At 40.6% G+C, this 26613-nt stretch overlaps 1 long non-coding RNA gene and 1 pseudogene across 1 annotated transcript; both read right to left on the minus strand.

Annotated features, from left to right (window-relative positions):
- Nucleotides 1-1833: 1833 nt before the first annotated feature.
- LOC110925624 lies at nucleotides 1834-4414 on the minus strand. The gene is made up of 2 exons (XR_002584621.2): nucleotides 4079-4414; nucleotides 1834-3999 (listed from the first exon to the last, which is right to left on the minus strand). It is a non-coding gene; the product is annotated as an uncharacterized LOC110925624 (long non-coding RNA).
- Nucleotides 4415-4931: 517 nt separating this feature from the next.
- LOC110925232 lies at nucleotides 4932-7379 on the minus strand (annotated as a pseudogene).
- Nucleotides 7380-26613: the final 19234 nt, after the last annotated feature.

Raw genomic sequence — 26613 nt, forward strand, 5'->3', positions numbered from 1 at the left:
AGGGTATACGGGACGCTCGCGGGGAGTGGTGCGGGGTGCTGGTTTGTTGCGGGGGGCACACCGCCGCCAACATTGTTCACCGTGTGGGGTCAGTCCAATTCGGTGGACGTTCACCGCGCTTGAATCTGGCCGTTAGAACAAAGATAAAGAGCAGTTGGACATTTAAACGGCTCGCCGTTAACATTTAAAAAAAAATCAATTATATACCTTTATAAAATCATGTTTTTACATTCCATTTTTTCACCCCATTCACAAATTTATGAAACAAGAATTGGTGGACATTCAAAAAGAAACGAGAGGAAAAATTTAGGGATTTCGCGGATGAACATCGAGAGACGTTAAGATTGATTAGGTTTGATAAGGATCTCGAGACATTTAATAAGCCGCACGACAATTTTCCACTAGAGATGTTGGAATAGCACGGAAACGGGAGATCGCCAAAAAATATAATTAGCCATGTAGTTTCTAAATATTTTATGTTTTTATTTTTTTAGTAGGTTTAATTTTATGTAATGTTTTTTTATTTATTTAGTTAATGTAGTTTTAGTTAATTTTATTTAATATAATGTTTTTAAGTAATTTAGTTAGTTTTTTAATTTAATGTACTTTTATTTTGTTAAAATTATGTTTCATTAATTAATTAATTAATTAATTAATAGTTTATAAAATAGGAAAAAAATAGTTTCCCACGCCCCTTATGTTTTTTGGCAATGTTTTTTGGCAAGAGGGGAGTTAGAGAGAGAAAATGACATGGCAATATATAATTGGGTTAAAGCAAATTTCCCCCTACCTGACACCTTAAGGCTGGAGGGTGTGGTTGGAGCCCCCTAGAGACCTTATCAGGCTATGTAGGATCCATGTCAGCGCTTTGTCAGCTTGGGGGCTTTATCATGCCCACCTTTAATTTGCAGAATGTGGATGGAGGCCCTGTGATGATCACCTAATTATTTATTTATTCAAATATTTATTTTTTTAAATTAAATGGCAATTTTAATAACTAGAAAATAAAAAAAAACATAATTTTGTTGGGTGTCGAATCCAGCAAATAAATATAAAATAAACCTACTTGACACATTAAATAGTATGAGTGGAAGTTAGGTTCGTGTCCACAGGGATACAGATTAACGAATTATGCCAAAACGTTTTAGACATACATACGGTTGCATTGAAAAAAGGGGGGTTTTAGTTTAAACTAGAATGTAAAAACAATCTATAATTTTTAGATTAAAAAGAAAAGCTAATTAAAGTGGTTGGAAAATTCAGATGTTAAAAACTAATTTAAACACTAGGGCAATTTCTTGATTCGGTTCGACTTACGATCATTAACGGTCACGGTGCAATGATCCTTTTAAATAATAGTTTGTATCAATACTAGATGTCACGCAGTTCGGACATTCACTCCATGTAATGTCTAACTAAGCGCAGTTCGTCGGTTAGAGCCAACCCGCTACCCTAAACTCACGCCGTTCGGATTTTAGTGTGCGGGTTGCTTGATAGAAGTATCGATTATAATCAAACACACACGTCGTTCGGTATGTTTAACTAGATTGTATGATTCTACAACGAAACCAAGTTCATAGACAAACACAACCCGTTATTTGTTCCTTTTATCAAAAATCAAAACAGGTTAAGGTTTTAAAACTTGATGAATTTTATTAGAATAATTAACAAAGTGGCCGTTTCATTAACAAACTAATATATATCTGGTAAAATATCCGGATTTAAGATCAAGAAACACACAAACAAACCACTAAAATAATTGAATCTAACATAACCGTTTCACATAAATTAATTTATGAACCAAATCAAAGAAAATAAACCCTAATGTCGAAACTAAGTCATTCTAACCAGACATAATAACTAGTTCAATCAATACAAGAATGAAACAAAACATCCAAAATTATTAAAAACTTACGAAAACCAAAGTACCAAAACAGTTTTTTTTGTTCCTCCCAAAAAAAAAAAAAGTTCCTAAAGAAAAATATCCTCCTTTTGATTTCAACTTGCATCCGTCCCAAAAACAATGTCCCTCCTTTTTGTGTCCAGGTTGTTACTTATGATATATCGTTCCTTTTTTTCAATTGCCAAAAACTCCCCACTCTGTGTTTTCATTTTTTTTCTTTTCTTTGGCAGCCCAACGGTGTCATCAATTGTCCCAAGCTTAGAAGTTTATTTTAGCCCCAATGTCATCTCTAATTAGTTCACTCAATGAACAAATAAACTTCTTTTTGTTCTTGCAATGATCAGGCCTTTGTAAATCATCAAGCTAAAAATCCATGCTATCCACTTTTACTTGAACCTGTACTTTATTTATTTCTTAAGTCTTTACGAGCCTTTTTACTATCTCTTGTCATTCCTTACAACCGCTCCTTGCCTAATCATTAATACGTCCAAAGTAGATTCCGTTCCACAAAAACACGTATTTTCCGAAACAATGCAATATCTATAGTATAAATGCCTAAAATGCCATTAAATACGCTTGCTAAAATGTGGTAAAATATGCCTAAAAATGCAACTAACAAATCCCCCCAAGCTTAAACCTTTAATTGTCCTCAAGGAAGTCAAGAATAAGAATAAACCGAGAAATAAACACGAAAAATAAAACAAATATGCATGCTTACTATTTTTTTTCAACCCGCTTCTTTTATTCCGGAAAATAAACTTGTAATGAGATCACATCTAACATTATCAACTCTTATTACATTCATTCGAACCCGGGAAATATTAATACGTGTAACCGCGATTGTTGATATTATGTGTCCCTTTAAACTCACACCCGCTTAATCACACCCAAATGCTTTCTGCTTGATAATATACAAACTTACCAACATGGTTCAATCGTCCCCACGCCCAACACCTATGGCAACATCTACCCAACCTCACGCCTTTTAGAAGGTATCCAAAACCACACTTGACGCGACCATGCACCCAATCATGACACGATAGTTATTATTTTTTCCGTTTATTAAGGGGTCGGGACTTTTCTCCCTAATTTACTAAAATATTTTTTTTTATTTCGATTTCGATTTTTTTTTCAAATTTTTGGCATACATTGTGCTCTTTTACCCCTTCTTTTTTCTCTTTTTTTTCTTTTTAACTATAGTAACTATGAGGTCAATTTTTCACCTCTTTATTTTTTTTTATGGAATTACGGAGGTGCCATGATATGGGGAACATGGTGTGTCATAGAGGATATGCAACTCAACCGATTTTTGGTCGGGATCAATCTTTAACCACAAGCATCAAGATGGGGGACTAAACACATATATATACATATTTAAGGTTATCACATACAACATTGCCGTTCCTAAGTTAGGGCCGAGCCTATCAACACATCCCAAATTATCTATGCTTTCTTCCCCAAAGTTACCATTTCACGCATGCCAGAAATCATATCATATCTCATTTTTCACAAATCATTTTCAGCAGAACAGAAACAATTCTTTTTATGGATGTTTTTAATGCACATATATACACCCTAAATGCAATAAACATGAAAAATGCAACTATATGCGACTACTTATGCATGCTAAAATGAGAATACAGACATTACCTCTAATCTCAACCTCCCCAAACTTAAGATTTAGCATCGTCCTCGAGGCTCGGAGATGAGTGTGTAAGGAATCTACTAATGCGGTTGCGGTTATTCGTTTCGTTTCACTCATATATAAGGTCATGACAATGGTTTATAAACATTGTGGTTCATCAATAAGATTATATATTTGCTTTTTCTTTTGAATGACTAAAAACATTAAGCACCATGATTCAATCCACAATATGCTCACACAGTGACATACCTCATTTTATCTAAGATAGAGTACATAAACTGAGTCGTGATACGCAACTCTAATCTAAATAAACTCAAGATAGACACAAACAATTAGAACATAATTACCATATGAGGTAAATGCTCAGTTTAACAAAATCACTGCAGCAAATCAATTCCAATTCAAGTGTTTGACCAATATTCATATGATGAAGCTTCGGATGTGTTGTTACCTGAGCAAGAACGATGTGTGTTTCGGAGTGACACCAGACTCTGCAGAGGAGAAATGAAAACAAGAGAAAAAGAACATACCTGATGTTGTTCGTGATCGGAGCCGGAGTCGGAGTGCGAAGGGGGTGGACGGCGTTTATCGTGGGTGATAGCCAGCGATTGAAGAAGACAACAGAGGGTGGTGGTGGGCGATAGTTAGGGTTCCGGTGTGGTGAGGGTGGCTGATTAAAGACGACCGCCGGTTGGATATCCGACGGCCAGAGATGTGTGCGACGTGGTTTTATCTATTGTTTTTCCTTTTTTTATTATTTTTTTTTTTCAGCTTGAAAGGTGGCATCTCCCTTTGTTCACAGAATGTTCACCCGGTCGGGTGAAGGCTTGACACGCCCGGGTCAAGTACCTGAATGTTTTTAATAATTTCTAACACGCCCAGGCCATTTTTATAGAATTTCCAACACTGCGGGGGCAAGGTTCTAAAACAAAAACTCACTTTCACATGGTCGGGCCCTTTTTTTTTTTTGAAACAAAAAAAAATCCAACCGGTCGGGTTAAACTTTTGACTAAAAAAACATTTTTTTTTGTTTTTATATTTTTTTTTGTTTTTTTGGAATTAAAATAAAAGAGAACAATACGAAATCATGGGTTGCCTCCCGCGAAGCGCCTTTCTTTCTCGTCTTTGGCTAGACTTGGACCTTATTTCGTTAGTCCGATGCTTGCTCAATACACGGAAGAAGCTTTTGGATAATACTTGGTGATTTAAATTTTGGTGCTTTGTACTTTGCTTTCTTCCGTTTGTCCATGAGGGTCATCACATCCATTAGATTCTCCCCAATCTTAAGCTTTTCAGGAAGTTCCTTTGATGAAGCTTCGTCAATGTTTCTGTTTAACCCTAATGCTTGAACATCATGGTTAGACAACTCAAAACACTCATTCGTTAGTGTTCAATGGCATCTATATAATTCAAAGATGAAACATCACTTGGGTAACGAATAGCATCATCTATATTAAAACTGATTACCTCCCCATCAAATTCCATAGAAAGGGTGCCGCTATAAACATCGATTTTTGTCCTTGCGGTTTTTAAAAATGGCCTCCCTAATAACATGGAACTTGAATTTGGGGCTTAATCACCCTCCATGTCTAGCACATAAAAATCAGCTGGAAAGATTAATTCATTCACTTGAACCAATACATCTTCTTCTAATACACCTTTTGGGTGTACGATGGATCGATCGGCCAATTGAATGACTACCCCGGTCCTCTTTAACGGTCCTACGTTAAGTGTTTTAAAAAATTGAGTATGGTAGGACGTTAATAGAGGCTCCAAGGTCGAGCATAGCTCTAGGAACAGTGATGTTCCCCAATTTACAAGGAACGGTGAAAACACCTGGATCCTTGCACTTTGGGGGTAGTTTCTTTTGTAAAACAGTTGAAACATTCTCGCCTACCTTTACCGTTTCATTACCTTTTAGCTTCTTTTTGGAAGTGCAAAGTTCTTTTAGGAACTTTGCATATCGTGGGACTTGTTTAATGGCATCAAGAAGTGGAATGTTTACCTCAACTTTCCGGAATGTTTCCATGATCTCTTGGTCCTCCCTTTCCTTCTTCGTACTTCGTAGTCTTGATGGGAATGGAGGTATTGGAGTGAATTTTACTTCATTTCGAACCAGTTCTTTTACTTTTGTCTTAAATTGGTCTTTCTTCTCAAAAACAATTTCCTCCTCTTCAGGTATACTCGGACCGTCATAGCTCTTTCCACTCCTCAAGGTAGAGGTGTACAAATCGGTTAATCGGTTATTAAAAAACAGGTTTAAAAAAACAGGTTTTTTCACCCAAAATAAAAACTGGTTTTTTTCATAACCGATTCCGGTTACTAACCGGTTTTTGAGGTACAAAACAATAACCGGTATAATCGGTTGGGACCGGTTTTTCCCAAAAAAAAACCGGTTTTTTGCCGGTTTTAACCGGTTTTTTAATAACAGGTTCGGTTAATAACCGGTTTTTGAAGTCAAGAATAGTAACCGGTATAAAAACCAGCGGTTAAAAAAACCGGTTATAAAAAAACCGGTTAAAAAAAACCAGTTTCGGTTTTTTTTTTCGGTTTCGGTTCTAAAACCAGTTTTTTTGTACACCTCTACCTCAAGGTAATAGCACACACGTTGTGCTTTGGGTTATTCTCAGCTTGTGCAGGTAGTTTACCTTGAGACTCTAATTTACTCACCGAGCTAGCAAGTTGAGCCATTTGTTGTTCCAAATTCTTAATGCTAGCTTTAGTTTCTTGTTGGAACATATGCGTGCTGGTTGCCAAACTTTTCACAATGTCCTCTAAAGACATTCCCGAGCCACCCGCTTGTTGTTGGGCGGGTTGCTGTTGTCGGGGCTGAAAGTCTTGTGGTTGTTGATTACCTTGCAAGGTTGGGTGTTGTTGATATTGTTGAGGCCTTTGTTGGAAGTTCATATTGGGAGGGTGTCCCCAATTCTGATTGCCCCGGGGTTGCTCATATTTTCTTGAGTTTCATCCCGGGTAACCTCCAAGTGCTTGTGCTTGTTCAACAGCATCTTGTAGTGTAGGACACATATCAGTGGGGTGTCCAAATTGTAGACAAATTCCATAAGCTCGAGCTGGTGGCTCAGCACTCTTGTCCTTGGTAAGTTGCATGACTGCTTTTGTTAACTCAACAAGCTGATTTTCAATGTGAGGAGTGCTCACATCCTTGACTGTTCGTGGCACATCGGTGTACCACTTGTCTTCTTGTGTCGAGTGCTTGGTGTCTTCAACTATCAAGGTAATCAAGGCTCTAATCTCAGTCAGTGTCTTATCAAGTAAAGCTCCTCCACTTGAGGCATTAATGAAACGCCTCTCCATTGGTGCTAATCTTTCACAAAAGTATTAAAGGAGTTGGTGATCGGTTATGCCATGTTGTGGGCAACGAGTACATAACTTTTTAAATCTTTCCCAATAAGTGTGCAAGGCTTCTCTTTTTATCTGCTTGATTCTGATCATCTCTTTGCGTAGGATTGAGGCTTTCACTTCTGGGAAATATTTCTCAAGAAACAGCTTTGCAAGTTCATTCCAAGTAGTTACCGACCCCGGTGGTAGGTAATATAGCCATTCTTTTGCTGAGTCTTGAAGAGCAAATGGGAATGCCCTTAGCTTCATTTGATCTTCAGTGATGTTGTGTGGCTTCATGCCAGAACCCACAACATGGAACTCTTTGAGGAACTTGTGTGGGTCTTGATTCTCTAGGCCTCGAAAACGGGGTAATAGATGAATGAGTCCAGATTTCAGCTCGAAGTTCTCCATAGCAGGGTAGTTAATGCAAAGTGGTTGTTGTGGAACATCGCGAGTCGCCCACTGTCTAAGGGTTTGTTCAGCTGCCATTGTAACTGTAGGAATTGGAGATTCTTGGGAAGACTGGGGATGTACCTGTACTAAAAGAAATCTTGGCACAAAACAGTTAGATTTGCCGTATCCCCGGTAACGGCGCAAATTTGTTGGGTGTCGTATCCAACAAATAAATATAAAATAAACCTACTTGACACACTAAATAGTATGAGTGGAAGTCAGGTTCGTGTCCACAGGTATACAGATTAACGAATTATGCAAAACGTTTTAGACACAAATACAGCTGTTTTGAAAAAAAAAAAGATTTTTAGTTTAAACTCGAATGTAAAAACAATCTATAATTTTTAGATTAAAAAGAAAATCTAATTAAAGTGGTTGGAAAATTAAGATGTTAAAAACTAATTTCAACACTAGGGCAATTTCTTGATTCGATTCGACTTACGATCATTAACGGTCACGGTGCAATGATCCTTTTAAATAATAGTTTGTATCAATACTAGATGTCACGCAGTTCAGACATCCACTCCATCTAATGTCTAACCAAACGCAGTTCGTCGGTTAGAGCCAACCCGCTACTCTAAACTCACGCCGTTTGGATTTTAGTGTGCGGGTTGCGTGATAGAAGTATCGATTATAATCAAACACACACGTCCTTCGGTATGTTTAATGATGTGTACAAAATGCAACATATAAATTACATCAATTGTGGCATAAAACTAACCCTTTTTAGTACTAATGTAGGAAAAAGTGTGTTTTTGTCTTCCTTTTGTATTTCCAGGATTAAATGAGCTCAAATAAACAAAAGAAGCAAAAAGAAAGCTAAATCTAACATAAATACAAGAAAAGGAACAAATGTGGCATGCCCAACCCCCCGACAGTATCTTCCCAAGCAAAAACAAGAGAACATAATGCTGAACACGCCCCGTGCTCAATGAGCACGGAGGCGTGCCCAAGTGTCAGCAGAAAAGACAAAGTTGTAGAAGCTTATATCACCCACCACGGGGGCGTGCCCAGCAGACACGGGGCCGTGGTCGACTCTACGATTCGTAGAATCTGAGGAAATCTTGATAGTACAGATACGCTTCTGCACACGGGGTCGTGCCCAGCGGACACGGGGGCGTGGTCAACTAATGCAGGCAAACTGCAATTAATGAAGAAAGAGAAGAGGGGTGGACACGGGGTCGTGCCCGAGCTTCTGTTCAGGCTATAAATAGGGGTGCTTAGCTCATTTGCAAACCATCCCTTGGCACACCACCTCTCTCACACTTCACCTACACTCCACCACCACTACAACACCATTATCCACCACCGTCATCCATCATAGAGTGTGTGAGTAGTCTCGGGATTCAAGATTGATTATAAGAGTTCTTTACATTCAAAGGCCATGTTTGCCTAAGTCTCTTACATCACTTGGTGAAGACAAGCATTTAATGTAATACTTTTTATTTTTAATCTTTTCGCACTTTTTATTTGGTTATGTATTAATGACTTTAATAACTAGTTTCTTATGTCGAAGGTGAATCTTCCTTATCATTTGTCCATGGTGTCTTGGCATTATTTTACTGTCTATATAAAATAAAAGATTTTCATCATTCATATCTCCACGGTCTATATGGAGATATGTTAGCTACCTGGTCGGGGGTTAAGGGAATGGTTTGGTAAGAGTCTTGCCTTGTTCAGTGTATAGATCCTGCAAGGACCTGTGTCAAATTTAGTAGGACCTCCTTCAATACCAAATGGTATTAGATGGCGGGGGTCCAAACTCTTTGATCCCCTTATATGTAAACTACTATTAAAACTTTAACCCGGCTACTTAGGACTGTATCCCTGCTGACTCAGACTACTTAGCCGAGGGTAACGTCACCTTCAAAAGAGAGGCTACCACATTATGCATTAATAACTTAATTAATTATCTTTCAATATTCCGACCCTTCAGGATTGTACCCTTGCTGTCTCAAACTACTGGGTTGAGGATAACGTCACCTTCAAAAGAGGGGCCTACTACAATAACTAAGATAATCTCTTAAAAAGTGCAAAAGTGCGAAAATAACCAAAGGTTACATTCAGACACACTTCCATCACCTTGCTAGTTTGCTAGTTCCTTTAATAATATTTTGTTGATAGTTTAAAAAAATGTCCTTCAAGTGCCGTCAATTTCATTCTTTTTAACCCCCTCCGCCCACCAATTTTCTTCTTATGGGCCCAATTGATTCCGATTAGCGGGCTGCCAATTAATACATGAATGCACATGTCTCCGTGACGTCGCTCTGTCGTTCGGCTGTGATAAATGGAAATGGTTGCCCGATGCCTCTTTCAGCTTCTCGGTGTCCTCAGCTTACGAGCTGTTATGCTCCAAGGAGGTTGATAGCAGCAGGTTTATTTGGGAGTGGTGTAGGTGGATTCCTATCAAATGCAATGTGTTTGCTTGGAGGGCGGTGAGGGAGAGGCTTCCTACTAGGGTCGAACTTCGTAAAAGGAATATCCAGGTTGGGGATGTGAGGTGCCCTTTATGTGAGTCAGGGGACGAGACGGCTTTGCATCTGTTCGCTGCTTGCGGTTTCGCCACGGCTGTTTGGGCTAAGGTTTGTTTGTGGTGTAAGGTCCCCTTTCTCGTGGCTTTTTCGTTCAAAGATATTCTTGAAGCATATCGTTTTTGTGGGCTAAAAGGTAAGAAGAGTTTGGCATTTCAAGGTATTGTTGATCGCGTGTTGGATGATATGGAAAGCCAGGAACGAATTGGTTTTTAATGGCTTAAAACCCAATCCGGATGAGGTGTTTTGTTCTATTAAGTCAGTAGGGTTCCTTTGGTTTAAGAATAGAGCTAAATGTATAGATATATCATGGACGGATTGGTGTAATTTTGTATAGTGTTGTTGTTGTTGGCCGCCCGGTTTTTCTTTTCGGGTTGGCGCTTTTTTAATGAAGTTTTCCTTTCAAAAAAAAAAAACATGAATGCATCAAAGCAAATTAAATAAAAAGTAACTTACAAGTTCCCCTTAATGTAACCCTAACCCTAACCAAACACCAACCCATCACCGTCCACAACATCTGTTATGAACTGGACCTGGCCCAACCAGCCCAATAAAGAAGGCCCAACAAACTGAAAGTACGAGCTACGTCACGTGATATAACGAGCAGAGGAGAGCATTTAGGGCATGACGAATTTTGATGAATGTGGTGATTTCTCTTCCCAACCCAAATCTGTATCATCTGATCTTCTCATCTCCTCTTCTTCTATGTTAGTTGTTTGATTTCTTAGTGTAACCGTTCTACTAATCATTCGAATCGGAATTACTTACTTCCTTATTGATTATATATTCGTTGTGTCAATTTGAGTACACAACAACATCCACCATCATAACCCGCCATTGTCTCAGATCCAAACCCAACACTCTCCCTTGTTCAGATCCAACCACCACATTGAATCCAACCGCCTCAGATCCAACTTGAACCAGAGTGGAGGAGCCGCCGGAGAGTTCGCCATGGAGATGGCGGGTCGCCGGAGATGGTGATGATGGCGGATGATGGCAGAGAGAGAGATAGTGAGAGAAATAAGAGAGAGATATAGAGAGAGACTGAAGAGAGAGAGAGAGAGACGAGCTTTCAACTTTATACATGTTTTGTTTTTTTGTTTTTTAATTAAATAGATAAAATTACAAAAATACCCTTATTTGTCTACTAAAGTTACAAAAATACCCTGATTTAACAGAAAAAATTAACTGGGTTTGGCCTAAAGTACATACCGTGCAAGATTTCGAAAGATTAAGTACAAAACTTGTCAACTTTTACGCTAAATGACACCGCTTGTAAACATAAAGTAGAAAACTTGTAATTTACTCTAATCATAATGCATTCCACCATTTCAAACTCCTATTTAGAACTAGATATATAAAATACTAGAACTCTTCATTAGTTAATTTATAATCATAATGCATTCCCCCATTTTAAACTCGTAATTAAAACACTGAATGAATAATAGAACAAAAAGGTTTCTAAATTAATCTTCTAAACGTAGATCTACTTTGCTTGAAAGAAAAGTCTATGTTCTAATACGCTAGACCAAAGAAGCAAACGATTATGATATTTATATGTATATTTTGGGCATAAATATCGAATACGCAAAATAAAAATCAAGAGTGACAAAAATACATAAATTTAAGTAAATAATTTGCATATAGAATGAAATTTTGGCAACCATCATTTTAACTCCGAGTTTTAAAATTTTTGTTATAATAATAAAATATATATTCTGATTAATTCTGAATATTAAATATAAGAAAAAAAAATCTATTGCCGAAAGGTCACCCACACCTTGCGAATATAAACAACATTGGTGACTAGGCCCCCTAACAATTATAGGGGAAACCTATCGCATGAATACCAACTACAGTAAAACCCCTAGTCCACCTGAAAAATATTGTACCAAGTGAGACTCCAAACATGACTTCCATATTGGAAGGACATGAGGTGCCTTCTTGCAAACCCATTCATCTAGAACTCATTAGGATTATAGAAAAAGATATTTTTATTGCACCAAGTGAGATTACTACTGATCTGGTCAGCGGTGATGGCGGATTTGCTGGTCACGGCGGTGTGGAGCACGATGGATGGCGGCGAGGTGGAGGATGCGACAACGTCAACCAATCAAAGTATTCTGATGAGTTTTCTCGAATTCCTTCACAACTTCACAATTTGGAAGGAATTTGAATTTGTTTAACTAAAGCAATTTGATGCAATTGATTTTCAATTCCTTTGAGAACCAAATAGATCAAGGATTTAGATATAATTTCAATTCCTTGTTTTTATTGAAATGAACATCATATATGAAATGAAATCTATATTCAAATTCTATCCAGATTCTATTTTTTTTCTGTAAAACAAACACACCCTAAAGTACAAGATAGTGAAGAAAAGATATAATTCCAATTCCCTGTTTTTGGATTGTTCATGATAGTGAAGAAAAGAGAAACAAACTTACATGTTTTACGATATATACAAGAAGAATTGGGTGATTATAGGCAATGTACAATATCTGTACCATGCAATAAATGCAGAGAAAAGAAAATAAATTTGTATTCTTTATGTTCTTATGCTATTATTTGCTTTTCACGAGTGAATTCACTCTAACTCATAAAAAGCAGATAATAACATAGAAACACATAAAGAATAACTCTCATACTTTATTTTGAAAGTATGGACGTCTTTCATGTCAGATAGTTTTTCTTCCTTAAAGGCAAATGAAGAAGATATGATAGTTTATAGTTGAGGTTGAACTCATATTTATACCCATATGTTTGTACTACTTATTTGAAAAAAATTGCAAGCTATAAGTAACTCACAAGTATCTTAATAATACACATGAAAAAGGTATCAATGTTTTTTAGAGTTAAATGTCTGGATAGTCCCTGTTTGCCCTTTTTTCACATTTAGTTCCTAACATTTTAAAATTACATTTATAGTCTCCAACTTTTGCAATTTCGTTACCGGATAGTTCCTAGGCCTAACATCAATTAGTTTTCTCAGTTAAGAGGATGTGAAATGACAAAAATACCCTTACTATAAAACAAAATAACTTAACCTATTAAATAGATTTATTTATTTGTGGGACTCACTTCTATTAAATGGCTTTTGATTTTTCCTCGTTTTCAGCTTGCAATTATATCATCTTCAAAGCTATATCAGAATTCACTTGTTCAAGCTTGTTGTCAGCTTTCAGTTCGGCTTCTTTCGCTAAATCGATTTGCAATACAGCTTCAGACACCCGCATATCAGCTTCATCCTCGGCTCCCTTAGCTTTTCGACTTAGTTCATAATATTCATCTACGGAAAGAATAACCCCAGATTTGTTTTCACTTTTGTTACTTCTTGTCGATTCGCTCTCATGAAGTGCACTAATCGCTCCAAGTGCCAATCTTTCTAACGCAAGAGTAGCCTTAATCTCCTTCAAAGCAGCATTTAACTTAATAATCATATTGTTTTCAACGGTTTTTTCTTGATCTGCAGCTTCTTTTGCTTTTTGTAGATCTTGTTGCGCTTTTTGAACACGTGATTTGTCCTGGTCGGCTTCTTCAACAGAGAAGCTCGCCGGAAACGTTGATTTTTGGTCAGAACCCCATATTGGGTTCCCATTATAGCTAGTGTCCCCCATCACCGTCATTAATCCGTCACTATGTCGCCACCATGGTCGCTTCTCTCGCCGAAACCCTTGTAACGGTCAACCACATCCACCACCGTCAACTTCGGCCGCCACCATGGTCGCCGTGTTCTCAATCTCGTCTCTCTCTAACTCTCGTGTTCTCAATCTCGTCTCTCTCTAACTCTCGTGTTCTCAATCTTGTCTTCAACTGGATCTTCATCATGTTGCAGGTGGAATGAGAAGATAGAGAGAAGAACGAGAGAGGAAGGTGGGGGTGGGGTTGTTATTAGTAAACTGCCATTTCGGTCCTTGTGGTTTGGCCACTTTTGTCATGTTAGTCTAAATCTCAAACATTTTAAATCTGGATCCATGTGGTTTCACTTTTATTGCCATTTTAGTCCAAAATTCAAAAAACCCCTTTTTTTACTGTTACAACCTGCCTACTTGGTCTTTTTGTCCAGGGGCAATTCTGTCCATCTGATTTTAATATAACATATTAATAATTAATAAACTAAATTAGATATATATAATTCCTTTATACCCTTATTTAACCATCATCTTCCCCCATTTAACCATCTTCTTCCCAAAAAAACCCTAACCCTCAAAATCGAAGCAGATCATCTTCCCCAAAAAAAGAGTAAATTGCCAATTTCGTCCTTGAGTTTTAACCAAATTTGTCATATCCATCCAATTTTTATTTTTATCACCTGGACCATTAAAATTTCTAATTCACTGCCAAATACATCCAAAACCTAACTAATGTTATTTCCAGCTGTTAAATGAAGGGTAATTATGTCATTTACCATTTTAAATTCATTTATAATTATTTAAATGGAGGGGTATTTATAGCATTTCTCTTTATTATTTCATTTATATTTTTTCCTCTGGTCTTCCCTCCATCTTTATAAGCACTACAAAGACCTGGAAACCCTAAAAAACCACCCACTAAATTGCAGGTCCAAATTGAACGATGGTGCGATGTGATTGTGGAGCCCCAACCCTAGTCTGAACTTCGTGTACACAAACGAACCCCGGAAGGCAGTTCTATTGTTGTAATCGACAGGTATGCCATCAAATTTTGCCCCAACTGATCTGTTTATTGTTAACCTAATTTGGGGAATTAGTTAAACAGGGACGAAGTTGTGGGTTTGTTTGTTGGGCACAAGAAGCAGTGTCTCCAAATGCCAATGATTTGATACAATTTTTAATGAACACACTGAACCAGGTTGAAGAAAACAGTAGGGTGTTGAATGAACGTAATCAGGTGTTGACTCAACAAAATAGGATTCTAGAAGATGTTGCAAGGACTTTGAAGAATGAGAATAAGCTTCTGAAAACAATGTTGCTGGTTTGTGTCTTGGTGTTCATGTGCAAGATGAAGTTTACTGATTAGGGAATCTGCTTCTTGTACCCTATAACTCTAGTTGTAATATGTATTATGAATGTGTAAAAAATTTAGGAATGAAATGACTCATTCGTTTTTCCAGCATGTGTGTATGTGTATAAATGACTAAGAACCTTTGACCCATTTGAATGCACAAAAATATGAGTCATACTGCATATGAAAGCAGTGTACAATAAACCTTTTGACCCATTTGAACATGTCTAGTAGTGTACCATCCTTTTGACCCATTTGAACATGTGCTAATGACCAATATAACCCACTGGAACATACTGCATACGACTCTTGTGTACAATATGAAAGCAGACTTTAAAATATTAAAAGCATACTGCATATGCAGCAGTGAGTGTCATATTACTGCATATGCAGCAGTTACTTTCATTCATAAACCTGAGGATAACATGTCATATTATGTCACACCCCCAAAATCCACCTGCGGAGTATCACCTCTTGGGAGCGTGACTGACCAGGATCAAGCCACCAATCATATAGAACACTGTATAAAGTTAAAGTAGTTGCAATATAATCCAAATCAATTCCATACGAAAGGTGTTCCAAAACCATAAGAAAGTTAACATCGTTTAGCGGAAGCGTATAATCAAAACCCAACGTAAATAAGTACTAAATGTCATAAGTGTTTAATAAGGACATCACGATCCAAGCCCACAACGACCCGCTCCTCCATGTGCAAGCTCCATAAACCTAACGACCTGCAAGGCATGTAACAGAGGATCAACAACTAGTTGAGCGAGTTCACAGAAAGTAAATGCGTAATAGTAAGTTCGTTTGTAACAGGTGGCTCTACTGGGCCGTTAGTACGTTCTATTGGTGGGGGTTTCCCACGTTGTATAACCACTAGACCACTCGTAACCATAGGTATCCTTCACAACCGAGGATAGTAATAAGCATAAGTGTGACATTTGTACTTGTAATCATTGTGAACATCTCAGTTATCAATGAAATAAAGTTATTTGATCCCAATGTTTGTTTCTTTATGTATGATGTTTTTCATGTTTTGACTTTTATTCGATTTCAAACTCTATATCGCTTTCTGGAGAATTATACGCAAACTGGTGCGTAAACGTAATCAGTAAAATGCGACAAATACTCCGGAACATCAATTTATTCTTAACATACCTTAAATAACCTTTACATAACTTAGAAATAAGTTTTGAAGGCTTTGGTATGGCAAAAACCTAGTTAATTCGCTTACAGGGACTAAAATTGACAAACTGCGAAAGTATGCCGATTTGAACTGTAACGAACATTCTGGAACATGGCCATAAGTTAAACACACCCTAAATATTCTTTACATAGCTTAGAAATAGGCTTTGAGGGGTCCGGTGTGCTAAAACAAACTTTATGCTCATTCAGGGGCTAAAAGTGTCAAAAAGTGCATAAGTTTGCATTTTCGCGCATAACTTACGTTCTGAATACATCCGGACATCCAAAAATTTATGTAAGCATTGAAATATTATGTTTTAGTGTTTGGCTTGTCAAAAATCCATTCGTCGCGCAATTTGGACCGTTTTTGCGTCCGTTACGACTTCCGTCGTAATTAACCGAACAACGCAATCGTACGGCCAAACGAACCGACATCCGGCATATTTTTGAGCATGTATTGAGTTCTCTATACTTTAACTTCATTTTAGAGCTTTGAAATGGGGTTAACGGGGCTTAAACGTGTGAAAAATGGGCCGAAATGCATGTTTCTCAAGTGCAGGGACCATTTTGCAAATTCTGGAAATATCAGACCTGCAGGGTCCTTACGGACCGTAAGGCCAACCCCATACGGTCCGTAAGCAGGTCCCAGATCAGCAGAATTGTGCAAACAGCTGTTTAATGTGACAACTCGAACTTTCGACTTGCTTTGATGTAACGTTGCGTGCTTATGAGAACTGAATTATATGATTTTAAATGAATAATTGTTTACGTGTGTTATGTGTGTATGTTATGTTTTGCACGAGCCCAAACCACACACTGAAACCCGATTGCACAAGGCTAACCGGTCACACAAGCCCGTTTGGGCCACACCTTGAAATCGGACTCCATTTGATACCCGAGTTGGGCTCGGCCCACTCCCCACTCGCAACACAAAACCGGGACTAGGGATTTGTTTTACTACTTTGCAAAAACACCACACACACACAAACCCTAGGCGATTTCCTTTCTCTCTCGGTCACTTGGAACCCGACGGCAAGAACACCTCTACTCGGAATCACCCTCTTTTCCTTCGTTAATCCGGTTAGTGATGATATGTTTCGATTATATGGGATATCATGTGATTGTTATCATTCTGTTAGGTGATGCAATTAGGGTGTATGCTAGTAATACTGATTAAATGTTGATGTAAATTGGTATTGTTAATCGGTTCTCATGAATGATTAAGCTATATGGTTACTTGACATGAAATCGGTTATATGTATGTTGGCTTTATGAAGATTAGTTTAGGATTCGGTATAAGGCTCGTGTGGTAATCCGATTGCATGTGGTTTGAATGGATTGTTACTGTCTTAATAATATGAATTTGCTATGAACATGATCTATTGTTGATTTGAAACTGTTGATAAATTTCTGTGATTGATCTGAATTCGAAACTGCCTTAGATGTTTGCTAGAATCACGGATGAGTCAATGCAGGAATTATGGAAACCAGTTACACACACGGTTGCGACTCGGTATCACTCGTTGCGAGTCGGAACCCCACTCGAGACCACAACAGCACAAGCCGAGATCACGGTTGCGAGTCCCGTTGCGACTCGTAACCGGACCATGATGAACCGAGACCAGCCATTGCGACTCGCAACCTACTGTTGCGACTCGTAATCTCCTGATATGACTCGTAACCCCGGTTGCGACTCGAGACTAGCTGCTCGTACACTGTTTTGGGCCTACCTTGTCACGGGCCCAATTCGATTGACTGCTAATTGGACTGCTTATCTGTTTGGGCTGATATGTTATTTGGGCTGTTTGTATTTCGGGCTTAAACATTGGATCGCACATGAATGTTAATGCCATGCTCTTATCTGTTCACATGCATACGTGATAGTAGTGTGTTAACATATGTGATGCATACGTGTATTCCCTTAGTCAAGACCTGACTTGTATAATAACCATGATAGGACGTGGTTGACCATTTACTTGCTACCTGTACTCTTTGTGTATCTGCCGAGCAAACCAAGGTGAGTTCACACAGCCAAGGCATGGGATTCCCGGGTTGGGAATTGGGTTGGATATGTTGAATGTGGAATGATTACTCGTACTTACGCATTTCTCTAGACTATAGACCATCGTCCTCAGGTTAGTCAGGACACGTTGCGTAAAGCCTACGTAACCCAGATAATTGCCATTTGTCTCCCGGGTCGGGAGGACACGTTACGTAAAGCCTACGTAACCTAATACCACCTACTGGCTTCCAGATCGGAAGGCCACGCTGCGTAAAGCCTACGTAGCCCCCACGCGTACCACTGTCCTCGGGGAAGGGCACGTCACGTAAAGCCTACGTGACCCTGTACGTTTTCCTGTTCTCAGTAAAGAAGAACACATGGTCGGAAGTTAGTCTAGTAAGTACCACTGATGAGAAGCCCTCATTAGTAATGATAAACGTGGGAGGCCCCCACCGGTAATATAAACACAAGGTTTGGGAAGCCCCCACCTTTAGTACACACTAGTATGGGAAGCCCCCACTAGTTACACTTATACACTATGTTATGAATTTACTTTCTGTGAACTCGCTCAACTAGTTTGTTGATTATTTGTTGCATGCCTTGCAGGACCTTAGGTATATTTGGAGCTTGCACCAGAGGAGAAGCGGGTCGTTGTGGACAAGAACATGTGAATGCTCATTAAACGCTTTTACTTTCACACATTGATACTTATGCTTTGGGTTTTACATTTAATGCTTCCGCTACATATACAATGTTTGGTTTTGAACATCAATTATGTCTATGATTATTATTAAATGCTATGTTTGATATAATTGGTGGTTTGATCCTGGTCATGTCACGCCTCCAAGCGGTGGTACTCCGCGTGTGGGATTTTGGGGGTGTGACAGATTGGTATCAGAGCCATTGGTTATAGAGAACTTGGTTTTAATATGGGAAAACGTTTTTTTTTATTATTAAAACCGGACTATAACCAGAACAGTGCTCTCAACGATCCATAACGACGCTTCGCTCCACGTGCAAGACTCGACATCCTAGGTAATAAGGTTTATGTTTATTGCCTGTTTGCTAGAACTGTTTAGAACTTTGCTCGCATTGCGATTAGATACACACGATACTATAGCATGAGAATCCCTACGTGCTTACTCTTTTCTGTCATCGCCCTACTCGCGAACCATTCTTACTTACATTACTTTTTACAATGAAGATCATGTCTGGACGACTTAACATCACTCAAGCCCAGCTAGAGGCTCTCGTTCAAGCTCAAGTTGCTGCGGCAGTTGCAGCAGCTCAAGCAGGTAGTATATCCTGCAGTATAGGCACACACTAGGATCTTTAGATCCTATATTAACCCTCGTATTTAACTTCGTCCTATTCGTACACAATAGGTCAACACGCGCAGCAGCATGTCTGCACATTCAAGAACTTCATGGACTGTCGTCCAAATTCTTTCAGCGGCACCGAGGGGGCAGTGGGACTCCTCCATTGGTTTGAAAAGCTAGAATCAGTATTCGAAATGTGCGAGTGCCCTGAGGCTCGCAAGGTTAAGTTTGCTACTGGCACTTTGGAAGGAATAGCACTGACTTGGTGGAACGCCCAAGTCCAGATCTTAGGGTTGGCAGCTGCTAACGCCACCCCATGGAACGACTTCAAGGAACTCATCAAGCGTGAGTATTGCACGAGTGAAGATATTCACAAGCTGGAAGACGAGCTGTACAATCTGAGGATGGTTGGGTCAGAGATCGAAGCGTATACGAAACGGTCGAACGAGCTGGCCGTTCTGTGTCCAACAATGGTGGACCCTCCCTACAAGCGCATAGAGATGTATCTCAAGGGATTGGCGCCAGAAATTCAGAGCCATGTTACATCGGCTAATCTCGATAACATCCAGGAAATCCAGCGTCTCGCTCACCGTATCACCGATCAGGCAGTGGACCAGAATAAACTGCCCAAGCGTGTTAGTGCTACTGCTAACGTCACCACCTCGGTTACTCCTGCTACATCTGGTGACAGTAAAAGAAAGTGGGATGGAGATTCTAGTAAAGGTTCAGCATCCGTTCAGTCTCAAGCTCAGCAACAGAAGACTGATCACTACCAAAGCCCCAGTCAGCAATCCTCTGGTAGTCACAGGCAGAAGAGATATCAGGGAAGTCAACCTAAGTGTTACAACTGCCACAGGCATCACCACGGCCCGTGTAACAAGGGTCGTTGTCAAAGGTGCCTCAAGATGGGGCACGAGGCCAAAGACTGCAGGAGCCCTCGTCCTGCAAACCAGAACCAGCAACCTCAGTTACCAGCTCCTCAGAACCAGAACCAGAATCAGCAGCAGCAGCCACAGCGTGGAAACCGGGGATGTTTTCAGTGTGGGGCTGAAGGTCACTTCAAGCGCGATTGCCCTCAGTTGAACCAGAATCAGAACCGCAACAACAATCAGGGCAACGGGAATAATAATAACAATAACGGAGGAAACAACAACAACAACGGCAACGAAGCCCGTGGTCGTATGTTCGTGCTAGGTCAGGGTGACGCAAGGAACGATCCCAACGTCGTTATGGGTAAGTTTCTTCTCGACAATATTTATGTTACTGTTTTATTTGATTCGGGTGCGGATACAAGCTATATGTCTGTGAAAATGAGTCAACTGTTAAAACGTGCACCAACACTTTTACCCACCAAGCATGTAGTAGAGTTAGCTAACGGTAAAAGTCTAGAAGCCACGCACGTAGTTCAGGGTTGTAATCTTATCCTTGCTGGTCAAGCTTTCTCTATCGATCTCATTCCCATAGTTTTGGGTAGTTTCGACGTCGTGATTGGGATGGATTGGTTATCCCAACATCAGGCAGAAATCTTATGCAGTGAGAAGATAATTCGCATTCCTCGTTTGGGTCAAGAACTTCTCGAAGTTCAAGGCGACAAGAGTGGTGCAGTGGTTGGCATCATCTCTTTCTTAAAGGCCCAGAAATGCTTACGTAAGGGTCACACAGCCATTTTGGCTCTTGTTTCGGATGCATCGACGAAAGAAAAGAGACCGGAGGATATACCAGTTGTTCGTGATTACCCTCAGGTGTTTCCTGAAGACTTACCTGGATTACCGCCTCATCGTCAAGTCGAATTTTAGATCGAGCTCGCTCCAGGAGCAGCACCCATAGCTCGCGCACCATATCGTCTAGCTCCATCAGAACTGGAAGAACTGTCAAAACAGCTGCAAGAGCTCTTGGAAAAGGGCTTTATTCGTCCAAGCTCTTCGCCATGGGGAGCTCCAGTGTTATTCGTAAGAAAGAAAGACGGTACGTTCAGAATGTGCATCGACTACCGTGAACTCAACAAAGTGACGGTGAAGAACCGTTATCCTCTTCCGCGCATTGACGACTTATTCGACCAGTTACAAGGGTCGAGCTACTATTCGAAGATAGACTTGAGGTCAGGGTATCATCAGCTGAGAGTCCGGGATGAGGACGTCTCCAAGACTGCCTTCAGAACTCGTTACGGCCACTACGAGTTTCTCGTCATGCCGTTTGGGTTAACGAACGCGCCTGCTGTATTTATGGACCTTATGAACAGAGTATGTAAGCCCTATCTAGACAAATTCGTCATAGTATTCATCGACGACATTCTGATTTACTCCAAGAGTCAGGAAGAACACGAGCAGCATCTTCGCCTTATTTTGGAACTCCTTCGGAAGGAACAGCTGTACGCCAAGCTTTCCAAATGCGACTTCTGGCTTCGTGAAGTCCACTTCTTAGGCCATGTGGTGAACAGGGATGGGATCCATGTTGATCCATCCAAGGTAGATTCGATCAGGAACTGGCCTGCACCGCGTACACCGACGGAGATACGCCAATTCTTGGGATTGGCAGGTTATTATCGGCGGTTCATCAAAGACTTTTCAAAGATTGCTCAGCCGCTTACGCTACTGACACAAAAGGGTGTTGTTTATCGCTGGGGAGAACCCCAGGAGACTGCTTTTCAGTACTTAAAGGATAGGCTCTGCAGCGCACCTATCCTCTCATTGCCAGAGGGCACCGATGATTTCGTAGTATATTGTGACGCATCAATACAGGGTCTGGGTTGCGTATTGATGCAGCGGGATAAAGTTATTGCCTACGCCTCTCGTCAATTAAAGGTTCATGAACGCAACTACACGACGCACGATTTAGAGCTGGGAGCTGTTGTTTTCGCGCTTAAGATATGGCGACACTACCTGTACGGTACCAAGTGCACGATTTACACCGATCACAGGAGTCTCGAGCATATTTTCAAGCAGAAGGAATTGAATATGCGCCAACGACGATGGGTCGAGCTACTCAATGATTATGAATGCGCTATCAAGTATCATCCAGGCAAAGCCAATGTTGTGGCTGATGCCCTCAGTCGAAAGGACACCTTACCGAAGCGCGTGCGAGCGCTCCAGCTTACGATTCAGTCCAGTCTTCCTGCTCAGATACGAGCTGCTCAGATAGAAGCACTGAAACCAGAAAACGTCAAGGCTGAAGCCTTACGCGGATCAAGGCAACAAATGGAACTAAAGGAAGACGGCGCCTACTATGTAACGGGGCGTATTTGGGTTCCACTTTATGGCGGTTTACGCGAACTTGTAATGGATGAAGCTCACAAGTCTCGCTACTCAGTACATCTCGGGGCGGATAAAATGTATCACGACATCAGAACCACATACTGGTGGCCAAGTATGAAAGCCCACATCGCCACTTATGTCGGCAAATGCTTAACCTGTGCGAGAGTCAAGGTCGAATATCAGAAACCAACTGGTCTACTTCAGCAGCCCAGGATACCACAGTGGAAATGGGAAGAAATTTCCATGGATTTCGTTACGGGCTTACCAAGATCTCAACGTGGGAATGATACCATATGGGTGATTGTAGATCGACTCACCAAGTCTGCGCATTTCCTAGCGATAAAGGAAACGGATAAGTTCTCTACTCTCGCATACATTTACCTCAAAGAAGTTGTGTCAAGGCACGGGGTGCCCATCTCTATCATTTCGGATCGCGATGCACGATTCACGTCAGAGCTATGGCAAGCAATGCACAAATCTTTCGGCTCAAAGTTAGACATGAGCACAGCTTATCACCCTCAGACGGATGGGCAGTCTGAGCGAACGATCCAAACTCTCGAAGACATGCTTAGAGCATGCGTCATTGATTTCGGCAACGGCTGGGAAAAGCATCTCCCTTTGGTGGAGTTCTCTTACAATAATAGTTATCACACCAGCATCCAAGCCGCTCCATTCGAGGCATTGTACGGGCGTAAGTGCCGGTCACCTCTCTGTTGGGCAGAGGTGGGAGATAGTCAAATTACGGGTCCAGAGATTGTAGTGGACGCCACGGAAAAGATTGCACAGATACGACAACGTATGGCGGCAGCACGTGACCGTCAGAAAGCCTACGCGGATAAGCGTAAAAGGCCTTTGGAATTTCAGGTCGGGGACCGGGTATTGTTGAAAGTTTCACCCTGGAAGGGTGTGGTTCGTTTTGGTAAACGGGGCAAACTAAATCCGCGGTACGTCGGACCATTCGAAATCATAGAAAAGATTGACAAAGTAGCATACAAGTTGAACCTACCAGCTGAACTCGGGGAAGTTCACAATGTCTTTCATGTATCGAACTTAAAGAAGTGCCTATCTGATGAAAACCTCATCATTCCTTTCAAAGAACTCACTATCGACGAGCGGTTGCAGTTCGTCGAGGAACCAGTAGAAATCACGGACCGGGATGTGAAGGTCCTCAAAAGCAAGAGAATCCCTCTTGTTCGAGTTCGTTGGAACTCCAAACGTGGCCCAGAGTACACCTGGGAACGCGAAGACAGGATGACAGAAAAGTACCCCCAGTTATTCGAAACCAATGCTACCACTACTGAGGCTGAAGCTACTACTTCGGAATTTCGGGACGAAATTCCAGATCAACGGGGGGAGGATGTGACACCCCAGGAAAATCAGTGAACAATACAGTTTACCTAGCTTCCTCATTGAGTGCATACCAAATTTCGGGACGAAATTTCCAATTAGTTGGGGTTAATGTGACAACTCGAACTTTCGACTTGCTTTGATGTAACGTTGCGTGCTTATGAGAACTGAATTATATGATTTTAAATGAATAATTGTTTACGTGTGTTATGTGTGTATGTTATGTTTTGCACGAGCCCAAACCACACACTGAAACCCGATTGCACAAGGCTAACCGGTCACACAAGCCCGTTTGGGCCACACCTTGAAATCGGACTCCATTTGATACCCGAGTTGGGCTCGGCCCACTCCCCACTCGCAACACAAAACCGGGACTAGGGATTTGTTTTACTACTTTGCAAAAACACCACACACACACAAACCCTAGGCGATTTCCTTTCTCTCGGTCACTTGGAACCCGACGGCAAGAACACCTCTACTCGGAATCACCCTCTTTTCCTTCGTTAATCCGGTTAGTGATGATATGTTTCGATTATATGGGATATCATGTGATTGTTATCATTCTGTTAGGTGATGCAATTAGGGTGTATGCTAGTAATACTGATTAAATGTTGATGTAAATTGGTATTGTTAATCGGTTCTCATGAATGATTAAGCTATATGGTTACTTGACATGAAATCGGTTATATGTATGTTGGCTTTATGAAGATTAGTTTAGGATTCGGTATAAGGCTCGTGTGGTAATCCGATTGCATGTGGTTTGAATGGATTGTTACTGTCTTAATAATATGAATTTGCTATGAACATGATCTATTGTTGATTTGAAACTGTTGATAAATTTCCGTGATTGATCTGAATTCGAAACTGCCTTAGATGTTTGCTAGAATCACGGATGAGTCAATGCAGGAATTATGGAAACCAGTTACACACACGGTTGCGACTCGGTATCACTCGTTGCGAGTCGGAACCCCACTCGAGACCACAACAGCACAAGCCGAGATCACGGTTGCGAGTCCCGTTGCGACTCGTAACCAGACCATGATGAACCGAGACCAGCCATTGCGACTCGCAACCTACTGTTGCGACTCGTAATCTCCTGATATGACTCGTAACCCCGGTTGCGACTCGAGACTAGCTGCTCGTACACTGTTTTGGGCCTACCTTGTCACGGGCCCAATTCGATTGACTGCTAATTGGACTGCTTATCTGTTTGGGCTGATATGTTATTTGGGCTGTTTGTATTTCGGGCTTAAACATTGGATCGCACATGAATGTTAATGCCATGCTCTTATCTGTTCACATGCATACGTGATAGTAGTGTGTTAACATATGTGATGCATACGTGTATTCCCTTAGTCAAGACCTGACTTGTATAATAACCATGATAGGACGTGGTTGACCATTTACTTGCTACCTGTACTCTTTGTGTATCTGCCGAGCAAACCAAGGTGAGTTCACACAGCCAAGGCATGGGATTCCCGGGTTGGGAATTGGGTTGGATATGTTGAATGTGGAATGATTACTCGTACCTACGCATTTCCCTAGACTATAGACCATCGTCCTCAGGTTAGTCAGGACACGTTGCGTAAAGCCTACGTAACCCAGATAATTGCCATTTGTCTCCCGGGTCGGGAGGACACGTTACGTAAAGCCTACGTAACCCAATACCACCTACTGGCTTCCAGATCGGAAGGCCACGCTGCGTAAAGCCTACGTAGCCCCCACGCGTACCACTGTCCTCGGGGAAGGGCACGTCACGTAAAGCCTACGTGACCCTGTACGTTTTCCTGTTCTCAGTAAAGAAGAACACATGGTCGGAAGTTAGTCTAGTAAGTACCACTGATGAGAAGCCCTCATTAGTAATGATAAACGTGGGAGGCCCCCACCGGTAATATAAACACAAGGTTTGGGAAGCCCCCACCTTTAGTACACACTAGTATGGGAAGCCCCCACTAGTTACACTTATACACTATGTTATGAATTTACTTTCTGTGAACTCGCTCAACTAGTTTGTTGATTATTTGCTGCATGCCTTGCAGGACCTTAGGTATATTTGGAGCTTGCACCAGAGGAGAAGCGGGTCGTTGTGGACAAGAACATGTGAATGCTCATTAAACGCTTTTACTTTCACACATTGATACTTATGCTTTGGGTTTTACATTTAATGCTTCCGCTACATATATAATGTTTGGTTTTGAACATCAATTATGTCTATGATTATTATTAAATGCTATGTTTGATATAATTGGTGGTTTGATCCTGGTCATGTCACGCCTCCAAGCGGTGGTACTCCGCGTGTGGGATTTTGGGGGTGTGACATTTAAAGCTGTTTAACACCTCAAATACTCTTGCATATGGTTTTCTATCAATCCTATGGGCTCCCATGGTTTGAAATTCAGTGGGTACAAGTGTAGGGATGGGATTAAACGCTTGGGGAACAAGAAACGATCCTAACGGTTCCAAGTTTCCTATAAATACCCAACCCCAATTCATTCAAACCCACTTGAATTCTGAGATTTTCTCTAAGTTGAAGTGTTGAACACTTCATACCTGAGAAATACTTGGAATATCAATCTTGCGGGGACCCTCTGTAAGTATTCTTTCGCGTTTTTCGTTCGTTTTAGCGTTAAAGTCAAACTGTGTTTGACT

The sequence above is a fragment of the Helianthus annuus genome, chromosome 17, assembly GCF_002127325.2.
Source record: "Helianthus annuus cultivar XRQ/B chromosome 17, HanXRQr2.0-SUNRISE, whole genome shotgun sequence".
NCBI classification, from domain to species: Eukaryota; Viridiplantae; Streptophyta; class Magnoliopsida; order Asterales; family Asteraceae; genus Helianthus; species Helianthus annuus.